We start from the raw sequence: 13252 nt of genomic DNA, 5'->3' as shown, positions 1-13252 counted from the left end.
TGCTAGGGAGTGTAGTAATTAATTATTTACCGGTAAGTGACCGTTAGTATTACATTTTACCGTTAAGTGAGTAATAACATTTTGGTTAGAATAGAAATGGGTTAGGCCCATTATGGTGTTGTGAGTTGAGCCCAATTAGGTTGGACATATATAAGCTCTTGTTAGTAGAGAAATAGGGTTTTTTCACCAACATTTACAATTGAGAAGAGATAGAGATAGAGAGAAGGAAAGGGTTTGAAGAGAAGAACAAGAGAAAGGGGTTGGAGGCTAGAGCTAGAAGATGATTTCATCACTAGGAGCCAAATTGAAGCTTGGGTTAGAGATTCTTGGTGTTAGAGGTAAGAGGGTTAGGCTTCACTCATAATTTCATAATTTTTCCTTTTTACCCATTTTGTGAAATTGATGAATTGAATCTAATTGTTGTAAATTCATGCATGATTGTTGTTGTTATGTTTGAGAACATGATCTATATGATAATTGTATGTTAGTATGTGAATTAACATGTTGAAATGCATAATTGTGGGTACTTTGTATTCTTGAGCAAATTTGATGAGAAATGAAGTTGTAGTGATGAATTGTACATGAATTTGTGTTCATTAGTTGTTGTTGATGATTGTTGGACTGTTGGAACCGAATTGGTGTAATTGGAATCGTTGTTTATGGATTTGTGATGAGATTTGGGGTGGTGTTGTGTTTTTGAGAAAATTTCTATGATTTTGATGAAATGAGCTATTTTGTTGTTTCTAATGCTTGAATCATGTTTGTTCAAGTGTATTGAACCTATATTGACCTATAAACACTTTCTAGAACTCGTTTTAGTGAATTGGGGATTTGAAAATTGGATTTTGGGGTGAAAGGGTTGGAACCCGTAACAATTTTTGACAGAAACTGAGACAACATGCTTAAGCGTGCTGCAGCGTGCTCTAAGCGAGCAGTTTCTGGAGTTAGGACGCTTAAGCGTGCTCTAAGCGTGCTCCAAGCGTGCTAAGTCCAGAAGCTACTGGAACTTGGACGCTGAAGCGTGCAGAGGACGCTTGAGCATGCAGCTCCCAGTTCAGCCATTTTTATTTCTTCGCTTCGTGCACTTGGGGACCAATCCGGGCTTTCTAAAATGTTTCTTTTAACTTGTTAAACCTCTGTTTATGCACTTAATCCTACTGGAACATGGTTTGAATCGAATTAGACTTGATTTTGTGAATTTTCATTTAACTTTGGAAAAACGGTCCAAACGTCGATTTTTCCGAAAACTCGTTTTTCTCCGGAAATTGAAGTGGGATTAAAGTTGTATAATGTTTATAAGATTTCTAAAAATGGTTGTGATTGGTTTCATCAAGTTTGAACTTGTTTTGCTTTGGAAATGGGAATTTTGTGAAAAGTGATAAAGTGAGACGAACTTTGAGTTTTTCATGATTTCGTCACACTTGGCCGGTGAAACGCCAAGGTATCCTCTACTGCACTCATATGTAGCCTAGAGGTATACTTAGTTGAGGCATTGGAACTTGTTTACTTGGTTTTGACTTAAATGCTCAATTATTTTTAATGTTGTGACTTTGAGAGACGAACTTGATTGAAAATGATTTTTGAGAGCCAATTGCCTATGAATCCTTTATGGATAGTTGTTATACCTTATGTGAAGATGATTGGTGGTGTATATATGTGACAACCATATGATGCTTGAATTATGGATGTTGTTGGTGATTGTATATATGTTAAGTGGTGGTGAATTGTTGTTGATTGCATATATACAAGGATTGGTGATGTTGAGGTGATTTGTTTGTGTGAACATATGCATTGTAGTCGAGTCATATGTTCATGCATTCATGACTGATGGTGGGGGACTTTATATCCAATTGAGGTGATTACGATGTTTTTGTTGCATCGAAGGTGACGACCTTGAGGTGATCTGGTACCACATGCATCTAGATGAGTCTAGAGACATTGCATACATTGTCGGTGAATTGAATTGCTTTTGAGTTGTGCATGATGACTGAATTCGTTAATTGTTAATTGACATGGTTGAGATTGTGATATATGTATGATACACTTGTTGATTTGAATTTGGAATGATGATATTGAATGATCTTGGATGATATGAGTGTTGTGAATGCTTGTGAGTACATGTATGATTTGCTCTTCATCGTTCTTGAATATATCTTTCATTCCCAATGTTCTTGTTAATTTTACTATGGATTATGATGATGTAATGCTAACCCTCAGTGGTTTACCACCTACCTTTCCGTATGGACGGGTAGATGGAGTGCAGTATGCTTAGACTGTATGCTTGATGTTGCCGAGGAGCGGAGTTCCTCTTTTTTTTTTATGTGCAAGTGTCTAGTTTAGGGCTCTGATTAGGTCGAGTCAGTGTCTTTTAGTTGTGTTGGACTTATTTTATTATTTGAGATGTACTGCCTGTTGAGATTTGGAGAATTTTATGTTGATGATGTATTTGACCATGGTATATGTATTGATTTGATATGGAAATGTATGATTATATGTCTGCTGCGACTGTTGAAGTTTATATCCATGCATGTATGTTTTGTTGTTTAGTTTTGATGACGTAGCATCTATTTCTAGAATATATTCGTATATTCGCGTGTTTTACCGCTTATTAGAAGTAGGGTGTTACAGTTTATGCCCTGAATGGTACCATATGCATGATGTCTTAGTTGTTGTTGCATTGTCAAAGTTAAAGAGTTGTTGTTGCATCGTCTTTGATGTCTAGTCGAAGTTGTGGATGTCGTAGTTGATCTATTGTCGTTGTTGTCAAGTTATCAATAAATTAAGGAGTTGAATTAAGAAGTATTATGAAGAAGTAACATAGTTAAATAAGTGTTATTTATGTTGTTAAATTCTGCTGATGAATTATATGCTTATTATTATTGAATGTGAAATCTCACCCCTTCTGCTTGGAAATTGTTGCCTTACATGAGTAACTTGCAGGTGACCAAGAATAGTTACAGTCTTGAGTAGTCTCTGCCGTGTCGTCTTAGGTTGCTCTGATACGTAACGGGATGGGGATATTGCTTGTTTTCCATGTGTTACGTATTTGCCATGAACAATGTTATTTTATCATGAACTATGTTTTGATTATGAATTATATTGAAGAACCTTTGATTTAGATTTTAATAAGTTGAATGATGTTGAGGCCATAGTGCCATTATGATGAATTAATTAAGATGTTTTATTTTCCGCTGCAAAGTAATTGAAATATTGACAGGTGCTGTTTGAATAAATAGTGACCTTATCCTATTTGAAATTTATGTAAGAAGTGTGACATCCTGTTTTAAGTTGAATACTCTGATCTTTATGTATTATTTTATATGTTGGGAAAACGGGGTGTTACATTTGGTATCCCTAAGTAAAGGGTTCTTCGAGTTCACTTTTGGTTCAATAGAGGACCTTAGGTTGGTTTGGTCACAAGGTACGGTTAATATGAAGCCAGTGTTGATTCGACTTTTGAAAAGTACAAAGGATTTTAATACACACTCTCAAAGACAAACTCATGCTCAAGTTTGGACTAGACTGATGGAATTACCCCAGGAGTATTGAAACAATCAAACTCTTCTTGAAATTGATGGTGTAATAGGTACACCTCTTCCTATTGAGTATGCAGCATATGATGTGGGTTTCCGTCATTCTGACTCACCTTGATGCCTCACCTATCTCTTGGCCAATCGAAGAAAAAAATGCATGTGTTATTGTTATACTTAATGATAGTATGACTTAGGTAGTTGGGATTTTATGTTGTTTATAACAGGCTAGTGTCACAGTTTTTCTTTTGGTCCTTGTATTATATATTTTTAATTGTACATGAAATTGACTTTACTTCATTATTGGCATTAGTTAATATCTTTTTATAATTGTTGTAGTAGTACTAAAAGATTATGATAGTCCTTAGGACACAAGTCTTAATCTTGATGCCTTTATAAATTGGTGATGTAGTATTTTGGATTTTAGCGCAATGCTCTTGATAGATGTGATATATATGGTGCATATAGTTTTATCTTTTCAATTGTTTATTAATTATTATTCTTAAATTTTTTTGAAAATGTTTCTAATCGTCTAGCAAATGATTTTGTTTTAAAGAATGATATACTCTTATTTTATTTTTAAAACGAGGATTGTGATTATTTCGGCAAGTTAGCGTTATTCTTTAAAAAAAAAAACTCTAGGTGTTAATAATGTATTACACACATATTGTCTTAAGTTTTATGTATTATAATTGTTAGTAAACATGGCATCCATGGAAGGAATGAGAGAATAGCTATGAAATTGTTGTATTGATAGTAAAATGTGATATTACAAATGAGGAAGTTATCCCACTAATGAGGTTATTACAAGTATATATACTACTACAAACTAGTATCTCTAATAGCCCCCCTCAAGTTGGAAGGTGTTCAAAACACTTCCAACTTGAAATGAGAAAATACAAGGAAAGATGCCGGGAATACATTGGCTAAACAAAAATTATCAAACAAGTGCTTATCCAACAAGAAGCAACCACAACTCAAGGTTGAACCAATTGAAGGAAGGAGCATCAAAGCAACGCTTAACCACCATCCGGTAGAAGCCAATATCGACAAAGCCAATTAAGGCACAACGCTTAACCACCAAGAGTTCTCAATAACTCAAGACAGAAGCACAAGAAGAAGAAGAAAACGACGCTTAACCATCCTTGGACAGAAGCACAACGACGCTTAACCATCCATGACAAAAGCACAACAAAGCTTAACCATCATGGATAGAAGCACAACAACAATGCTTAACCATCCATGACAGAAGCACACCAAGGCTTAACCATCATGGACAAAAGCCCAAAAACAAGAATCAAAGCCATCATAGGCTAACAACAGAGAGAAAGAAGAAAATTACTGACTGGATGCTGGCTTGCAATACATCCCTGCAAAGAGAATAGGCTCCAAACAGAACAGCAAGCAAAGAAAAAAAAACTTTCAGTAACCACTTAGTGTCAAACACAACGCTAGCAACCATTGACATAAGCCAAGATGCACATCAGCAAGTCCTCATAAACAGGAGAATGCAACACTAGAAAATCAAACAGCAAGACACCATGAGCTCCAAGTCTTCAACCTAGATGCTCCAAGCAACAAACAACAAAACCAGATGCAACAAACAACAAAACCAGATGCTTCATCAGCAGAGAAAAAGCACCACGGTGATAATGAAGGCTACTCAACAACAAAAACCAACAACAAAACTGATCTGTACCGTAAGCCAAGACAACTCACATATAGTCAATATTGGTCGGAACAATTTTGCAGCCCAAAGTACAAACCATGCAGCAGATGCATAACCTCCAATACCAACAAAATTGAAGAAAAATTTATCAACGATCTAGGACCAAAGTATGAGGCAATATATAAAAAACTTTCAGCAAAGAATCCAACCACTTCTTTTGATCCTCCATTCCATAGATAAGAGGAGTCCAATACATGGCTGAAAGTGACAAATAGTTGTTGCAATACACACCACTAACAGAGAGGAATTAGGAACTCCAGTCACCATAGAAGTCCATTCAAAAGTCAGAAATGAAGTTAGGAATCACAAGATATGAATATGTTTCCAATCCCTCACTTTTCAATCTCAAAGCTATCTTCAAGTAAAACTTTTACAAACAATATTAAATGAACATCACAACTGCTATAATAGAACAAGTTACAAGTAAGCTAGCAAACAAAGTAGCATCAATCTTGACATAGCCATAACATGTCGTTGAACAAATTGATGACAACCACTTGTGCCGAGAGAATCAAAAAACTGAATCCATAAACAAATCAATATCTAAATCCATCCATAACTTGCTAAATGTCGGTAGAAAGAAAACCAATATATGAACAAATCATACTCATCACCATCTTTGCCACATTTACTTGTAGATAATGATTGAATAAAACTGAAATTGAAATGGAATATGGAGTAAGAGTGAAACCTCTTAAGCAACATGATGTAGCAGTCAATAATGTTGGAACTCAGAAATGGCAGCGACAATTGCGAGATTATGACGACTAGAGAGAAAATCAAACATGAACTAGAAGACTTCTCTGATGCAGAACGCGTACTCACCACGTCACATAACTGAAACCAAGTCGGAATACTAATCATCATTCACAACTTCAACGAATCTGATAAACCTCATACACATATCTCAAATTTGACGCTATCACCAAAGGTGAACGAGGAAGCTGAATGCAAAATGAAATAGAAATAATGATTCAATCCAAAATCAATGAATTGAAATTGAATAGTAAGAACCAAGAATGAGTAACTAACTCAAACAAGAAATCAAAAACAGAATTGGAACCCTGGGAATTGGGGAAAATGACACAAATAAGAAAATGTGTTAAAATGGAATCACAAGATGAAACGGTAACAAGAATCGATGTAGCAGAACGAAACGAAGAAATCGTTCAAACAACATACAGAAGCAAGCGACACCAAATCGAAATCAAAACAAAGACAAACGGATCGGAAATCAAAAGTAGAAGTACGATCCGAAGCAAAAATTAGGAACTGTGATGAAATGTCATGGAAACAGAATCGCGATCGCAAGAACAAGAAGAGACTGAATCACAAAATCGTGGAACCCTATTATTTTGGGGAAAAGTTATGAAAACAAAATCAAAGTGATTTGTGAACAGAATCATGAACGATGAGACTCGCAAAACAAAAATTGAAGCAAAGAAATCAAATGAAGCTGAGATTGCTGTAAGAAAGCACATCCAGAAGAAAGGAAAAAAACGAGAATGGGAAGAAAAGGGAAAATCTCAAGAAAACGAAAGAAAACAGATGGAGAAAGACAAGATTGAGAAAAATTGATTTTCTCGAGAAAATGCAGCGGAAAAATTAAGGTGGATACCAGGTTAGCTCTGATACCATGTTAGTAAACATGGCATCCATGGAAGGAATGAGAGAATAGCTATGAAATTGTTGTATTGATAGTAAAAATGTGATATTACAAATGAGGAAGTTATCCCACTAATGAGGTTATTACAAGTATATATACTACTACAAACTAGTATCTCTAATAATAATATATTTAAGATCAAATAACATACATCATACGTGTATCATTAAGAGCTTAGCCTTGTAACATTAAGGTACTGAGTTTAATAAACATGTGTATTGTTATGCTATTTAACGAGTACACAAATATTATTAATGCACCTAAAAAGTAAATTAAAAACTTTCCCTGGACAATCATCGAGAGTAATGCAAGGGATTGCTGCATTGTCAAATAAGAAGAAAATGAGTGTTATCAAAAGGTGATATAATATTGTGTCTTAGATAAAATTGAAAATGACGCGAAAAATGATATTACCATTGGTTACAACAAAAAATAAAGAAAGAAAGACGATGAAGGCATGAAGAAATATGTGTATTTGAGCCATATTATTCATCTTATGCATTTAATAAATATAATTTTTATGATTGCTTTATAAGCAAAAATATAATCCCATGTTAGTTTTAATTAAATCATTTTTAGCACTTAGGAGTTACAAGAAGTCATCATAAAATTTGAAAAAGGAGTTACAAGAAGTCATCATAAAATTTGAAAAAAAATGTCAGTGTATCTAATAAATAAGTAGTACTTATCCCGTTATCTCATTAAAATTATAGCTTAGCCTTATTAAATATCTCAAATAAAAATCTTGATGATCATCGAAGTTCATTATCTTTTCTTATTAATTTTAATATATTATAATTTATTTATATTTTAGCCTTTCATAATAGATGAGGGTAAGTGCCAAAAGAGACACAAACAATAATGAATGTTAAAAGAATTGGTTGTACAAATAATGCATCGAAGATGTGACAACGAATTTTATTTAAGAATTAAAAGTACCATAGGATAAATTTTATTACAAAATTTATATTAGAATGTTGTTGTAATTTGATATTACTAGTGAGAGGAAGCGTATACCAATAACCACCAACAAATAGAGTGTTAAATAATAAGGTTATGGCGTGTTCAGACAAGGAACAAGTTGATATATGTGTTGTACCGTTGTTCACATACATCATGGAAATTAAGACCATTGATAATTTTTTACAATACCCAAAGCACACACTTTTGTGTGGGAGTTTTAGTGCAAATTAGTAAAATACTCATGCATTCTTATTGACCCGTTCATTTAAAGTTGATATATAAAGTCGATATTAAAAAATGAAGAAAATATTTTAGTATTGTTGAAATGCCAACAATAATGTCACTTTTTGATAAAAAAAGATCGAACGGTTAAAATTAAAAGATTTAATAACGTCTATGGTGGACAAACATTGTTTGTGTTCCACTTTAGACATTTAAAGTTATGGTCATGTTAACTTGTGCCCTAAGGGCACATGTTAAGGAACCCAAAAAAAGCAACTTTGCATTGAAAAACATGATATTTTAACTTTTTAGAAGTTGACTACACGACTTTTGAGACGTATATTTCTATAAAGAGCTTCTTAACATGTGCCCTAGAGGGCACAAGTTAACATTTGCCTTAAAGTTAAAGTTAACAGTTAAGGACCTTTTTTACCGACGGAGCAAAACCAAGGGGACCCAAATGTTGGGTTTACGATTTATGAGACCTTTGTTGCAATTAAGCCGATATTCCCATATTCTTATTTATTATGGACTACCACAACTCAAAAGTCCACTTTAACGGACTAAATTTTATGTATAAAACCTCCAAATTAAATTCAACTCTACAATTTAATATTTGAATAACATTTGATTTAAAAAAGTTTTACATAATAAAGAACCTCAAATCAACACCTTAAGGAAACATTCAAGACCTAAACTCAGATTCTGATCCGACTTCAAGAGACTTTCAACGCTATAGCGAATGCGGTGAGCCTCCAATTCATAGGAGGAGCCAAGTCTGTTGAAGCAAAAATCTTTTTGATGAATATTTTAATGATAACAAACCTCGTGGAATAAATGATAAGTTTTATGAATGGTGATCTACTGATGTTTGCACTTGAGTCTTTGTTAAAAGAACAGGAATCACATAAGTGGATAAGCTAGAAGCCACCCACATTGATAAGTGCATCATATCTACTCAACAATGAAAGAATGAGTATATCATCAGTTGAAACACCAATATCATATCTCCATGAAGATTCATAGCTCAAGAATCATGATGGAAGAACTTGAATCATGATGGAAGAACTTACATCACAAGCTACACAAGAATGTGCTTGAAGTTATGTGACAAAACTCACATTGAGTTTTATGCTATATGATTTGAAGATCCACCATGGGTAGAGAAGATAAAAGGAAATATGCATACAAGTTAGGAAGATTCTCAGAACCTCCTCAAAGTATAACACCTCCAAAGCTACTAAAGATAAAAAGTTCAGAGTTCAGAATGTTCATATGAATGGAGTTCGTAACAATCATGAACATTAACCCTGAATATATCCAAAAATATTAAAGGATTGCTTCATGGATAAACAAGAATATTTAAAGTCATCAGTTACATGCAATGATGAACTAGATGCAAAGAAATATTCTTTTGGACTTCAAAGAAAGAATCATCTTGTTTGTCAAAATAAATGATCTCTCATTTATATGCTTCAAGTAGTTCTTGAAGGAAATAAATAAACAACCTTCATAAGGTTCAAAGTGTTGAAGAACATCAGAATGTTCAGCACAAAGTACAACCGTCAAAAAGGAAGGAACCCAGAAGAAACATTCTGAAGTTCATATGTTTGAACTCAGAAGGAGTTCAGAAGGTTGTTCAGAAGGTTGCTCAGAAGGTTCATTAGAGCAAAACCATAAATCATTGTCCACACCAAGAACATGCAAGAACAGATGTGACATGAACATATCTTATGCAGATAATGATTTTGACTTTGGATTAAGAAATTATTAAAGGCATTTATGGTGATTAAAGGATTAATGGACTTTGATAGTTCTTGGTATTTGTGCGTTCTTGAGTGATTAACCAAGACAGGAACAAGGTTTAAATTATACCAAGATACAAGAAATCAAAGGACATTGAATTCATGAACTAACTCTGAAGTTCAGAAAGTTAGTTTAGAATGTTGATCAGTGAGTTGATCAGAACATTCTGATGGAAGTTCAGAAGAGTGTTCAAAAGGAAACCCAGATTCATCAAGAACGTGAAGAACATGCAAGTACACATGACATGAATAAAATGTCTAGAAAAGTACATCTGCATGGATCTATCAACAATAAAAGCATGGACAAGGAACTATGTCAAAAAGATCTTTAATATTCGTCTAAGACTATGAACATTAAAGTACTAGGATTATTCCAATGAGAATATTATCCTAGATGTTGCATTTACTGCACTTCAGTTATGTCTCTACTATTAAGATTGATTACATCAAAAGTAGTCTTACAAATCATCCTAAAGTAAGAGCAAATGAAACATTCTGATGGTCAGAATGTTCACTCCTGCACATGCTTCCAGCTATGAACATTGTAGTTGGGGGAAAGATGAAAAAGGTAGCAAAAGGAGATCTTGCATCAGAGATAACTTGTCCTCTGAACAAAATCAAGCAAATCTCCTAGAAGCATGGGCCTGAAGCTGCAGACCCACTATCCTCTCTCTCCTGCACTATATCCAAGGCAGATTTGAATCAACTTTATCCTACTTTATCCAGCAACTTTTGATGCATATGGAGAAGTTACTTTTTGGTGGATAAAGCCTAACAAATCTCATGTCACGCCTTGAACAAACCTAGAAACTCATCAGAGATTCATCATTGATGAACCTAGATGAAGAACATCATGAATATCAACATTCTGATGAAGAACACAACAACATTCTGATGTTCATCCTGGTAACTCAACAACATTCTGATGGTCAGAATGTTCACCCTGATTTTCAAGTAAAAGCTTGTGGGGCCCAGGACACATGGCATAAAACCATTGGACACCCTACAACGGCTATTTGAGCCCAAAGACTCTATAAATACAGATCAAAGGCTCAACATTACTTGCACCATTGCAAAGCATACAAGAAAGCATCTGAAATATGTTTGAAGCTTTAGCATTCGAATTGGTCATCACTGAGATTTCAAATTGTCTCTTGTAGTGTAAACCAATTATTTCTTATCTTCTTAAAGATAAGTTCTCCTTCCATTCTTCTCTGAATTGATCATCACTGAAGGCTCTTTCTATCTTTTTTGTAGTGTAAATCAATTCTCTTTGTTATCTCTTTTAAAGATAACTTCTTCTTCCCCCTCTTCTGTTTGTTTCTCAAACATTCAAACTCCAAACATCTTGTAAAGTCTCATCTAGCTTTAGGGGTACTAAAGTGTTAGCTTGAGCAAGAGTTGTAAAAGTCTAAGTGGTTAACTTAGCAACAAGGTGCAAGCCTGCTGAGGCTTAGAGAATACAGGATTGTAAGTGTTCAGGTGAACACAAATTGTAAGGTGCAGGATTTGAGAGGTTATCTCAAACATCATAGTGGAAACTCTCACAAGATTGTGAGGAGTGGACTAACCCACATTGGGGGAACTGTAACAACCCGATTTTTCGATTACATTTATTTTTATTATTCTTAATTGTGTTATATGTGCTCTTGTATGATTATTTGTCTCCGTGTGTATTTTTGGTTGGGATTCGTAGAATTCGGTGTTAGAAGGGTATTTTAGTCATTATAGACTTAGGGGTAATTTTGTAATTTTTGCTGAAGGTTATTTTTAGTGCTTAGTGAGAGTTATTATTTTACCAAGTTACTAAAGGGTGTAGTAATTATTTATTTACCGGTAGGTGACCGTTAGTATTACTTTTTACCGTTAAGTGAGTAGTAACATTTTTGAGGTTAGAATAGAAATGGGTTAGGCCCATTAAGGTTTGTGAGATAAGCCCAATTAGGGGAGCCTATATAAACTAATGTTAGTAGAGAAATAGGGTTTTTCACCAACATTTTTCATTTGAGAAGAGATGGAGGCTAGAGGGAAGAACAAGAACAAGGGTTAGAGGCAAGATGGGATTCATCATCTAGGAGCTAAATTGAAGCTTGGGTTAGAGATTATTGGTGCTAGAGGTAAGAGGGTTAGAATTCAACCATAATTCATAACTTTTTCTTTTTACCCATTTTGTGAAATTGATGAATTGAATCTATTTGTTGTAAATTCGTGCATGATTGTTGTTGTTATGTTTGAGAACATGATTAGTATGATAATTGTATGTTAGTATGTGGATTAACATGTTAAAATGCATAAATATTGGTATTTTGTGTTCTTAAGCAAAATTGATGAGAAATGAAGTTGTGATGTTGAATTCATGTTCAAATGAAGTTGTGATATGGAATTCATGTTCAAATGAAGTTGTTATTGAATTGGATATGTTGTTGTTGTTGATTTGTACCATGGGTATTCCTTTTTGTGAAGTTGTTGTTTGAATTGGTGAAGTTTGTGTTCTGTTGTTCATGTGGAAGACTAAAATGAACTTTTGATATGTGCGGTTGTTGACAAAAATTTTGATGTTGTTGGATGAGTTAGATCTAGTAGAATTTCTGTTTTCATGTTTTGATTGTGTTAGACGAGTCGTTTGGGAGAAAACGGGTTTTTCATGTAAAATGTCGATGTTTAAGCGTTTTTCCAAATAAGCGTTTATGTGAGGTTTTGGGGAAATGATTTTGGGATGGTTGAAACTTGAATTTGGTATAGATTATGATAGAGTTAAGTGTCAGGAGCGCGTAGGCGAAAACGGCATTGAAAACGGGTTAACGGTTTGAATTTTACGCGCGAAATGGTGAAAAACGCACTTTTTGAAAAGCTGTTTTCTGGACCTGATGCAGTCGAAACGCGTCACGATTTTTCCAGGCGTGACACGATTTTGTTGGCAGAATGTTCAGTTGTTCTGGACATAAAAACGCGCCGCAATTCCTAAAATCGTGACACGATTTTTATGAACCAGATCCTTCATATTTCGCTATTTTTCACCCATTTCTGCTTTGAATTGGCCTTTGGTGTAAACATGAAAGTTGTAGATAATTTTGTTAGCTTTCCAAAGGCTTTGGTTTGACTTGAAAATGATTTTTGGTTTTTGAGTTATGATGAAAATACTCCAAGGTGGTCTTGATGAAGCTTTACGAAAAATCCGCATAACTATTTCTAAGTCGACCCAAACCTTATGGATCGTGTCCTAACTTCAAACTTGAGTTTTATGAGTTCAATTAAGGCGTTTTAGAGTATTAAACTTATGGTGTGAAGGTTCTATCTTGGTTTTGTTTTATAAATGTATGGTTTTGTAAAATGCTAC

At 34.3% G+C, this 13252-nt stretch overlaps 1 long non-coding RNA gene across 1 annotated transcript; it reads right to left on the bottom strand.

Annotated features, from left to right (window-relative positions):
* Positions 1-6926: 6926 nt before the first annotated feature.
* On the bottom strand, positions 6927-7751 carry LOC146947060 (uncharacterized). The gene is made up of 2 exons (XR_015026894.1): positions 7340-7751; positions 6927-7243 (listed from the first exon to the last, which is right to left on the bottom strand). It is a non-coding gene; the product is annotated as an uncharacterized LOC146947060 (long non-coding RNA).
* Positions 7752-13252: the final 5501 nt, after the last annotated feature.

Source organism: Medicago sativa, chromosome 2 (assembly GCF_051527215.1).
Source record: "Medicago sativa cultivar Bolivia chromosome 2, Bolivia_mono, whole genome shotgun sequence".
Lineage (NCBI taxonomy): Eukaryota > Viridiplantae > Streptophyta > Magnoliopsida > Fabales > Fabaceae > Medicago > Medicago sativa.
The sequence above is the reverse complement of the archived record's forward strand: the minus strand, read 5'-3'. Positions and strand labels throughout refer to the sequence as shown.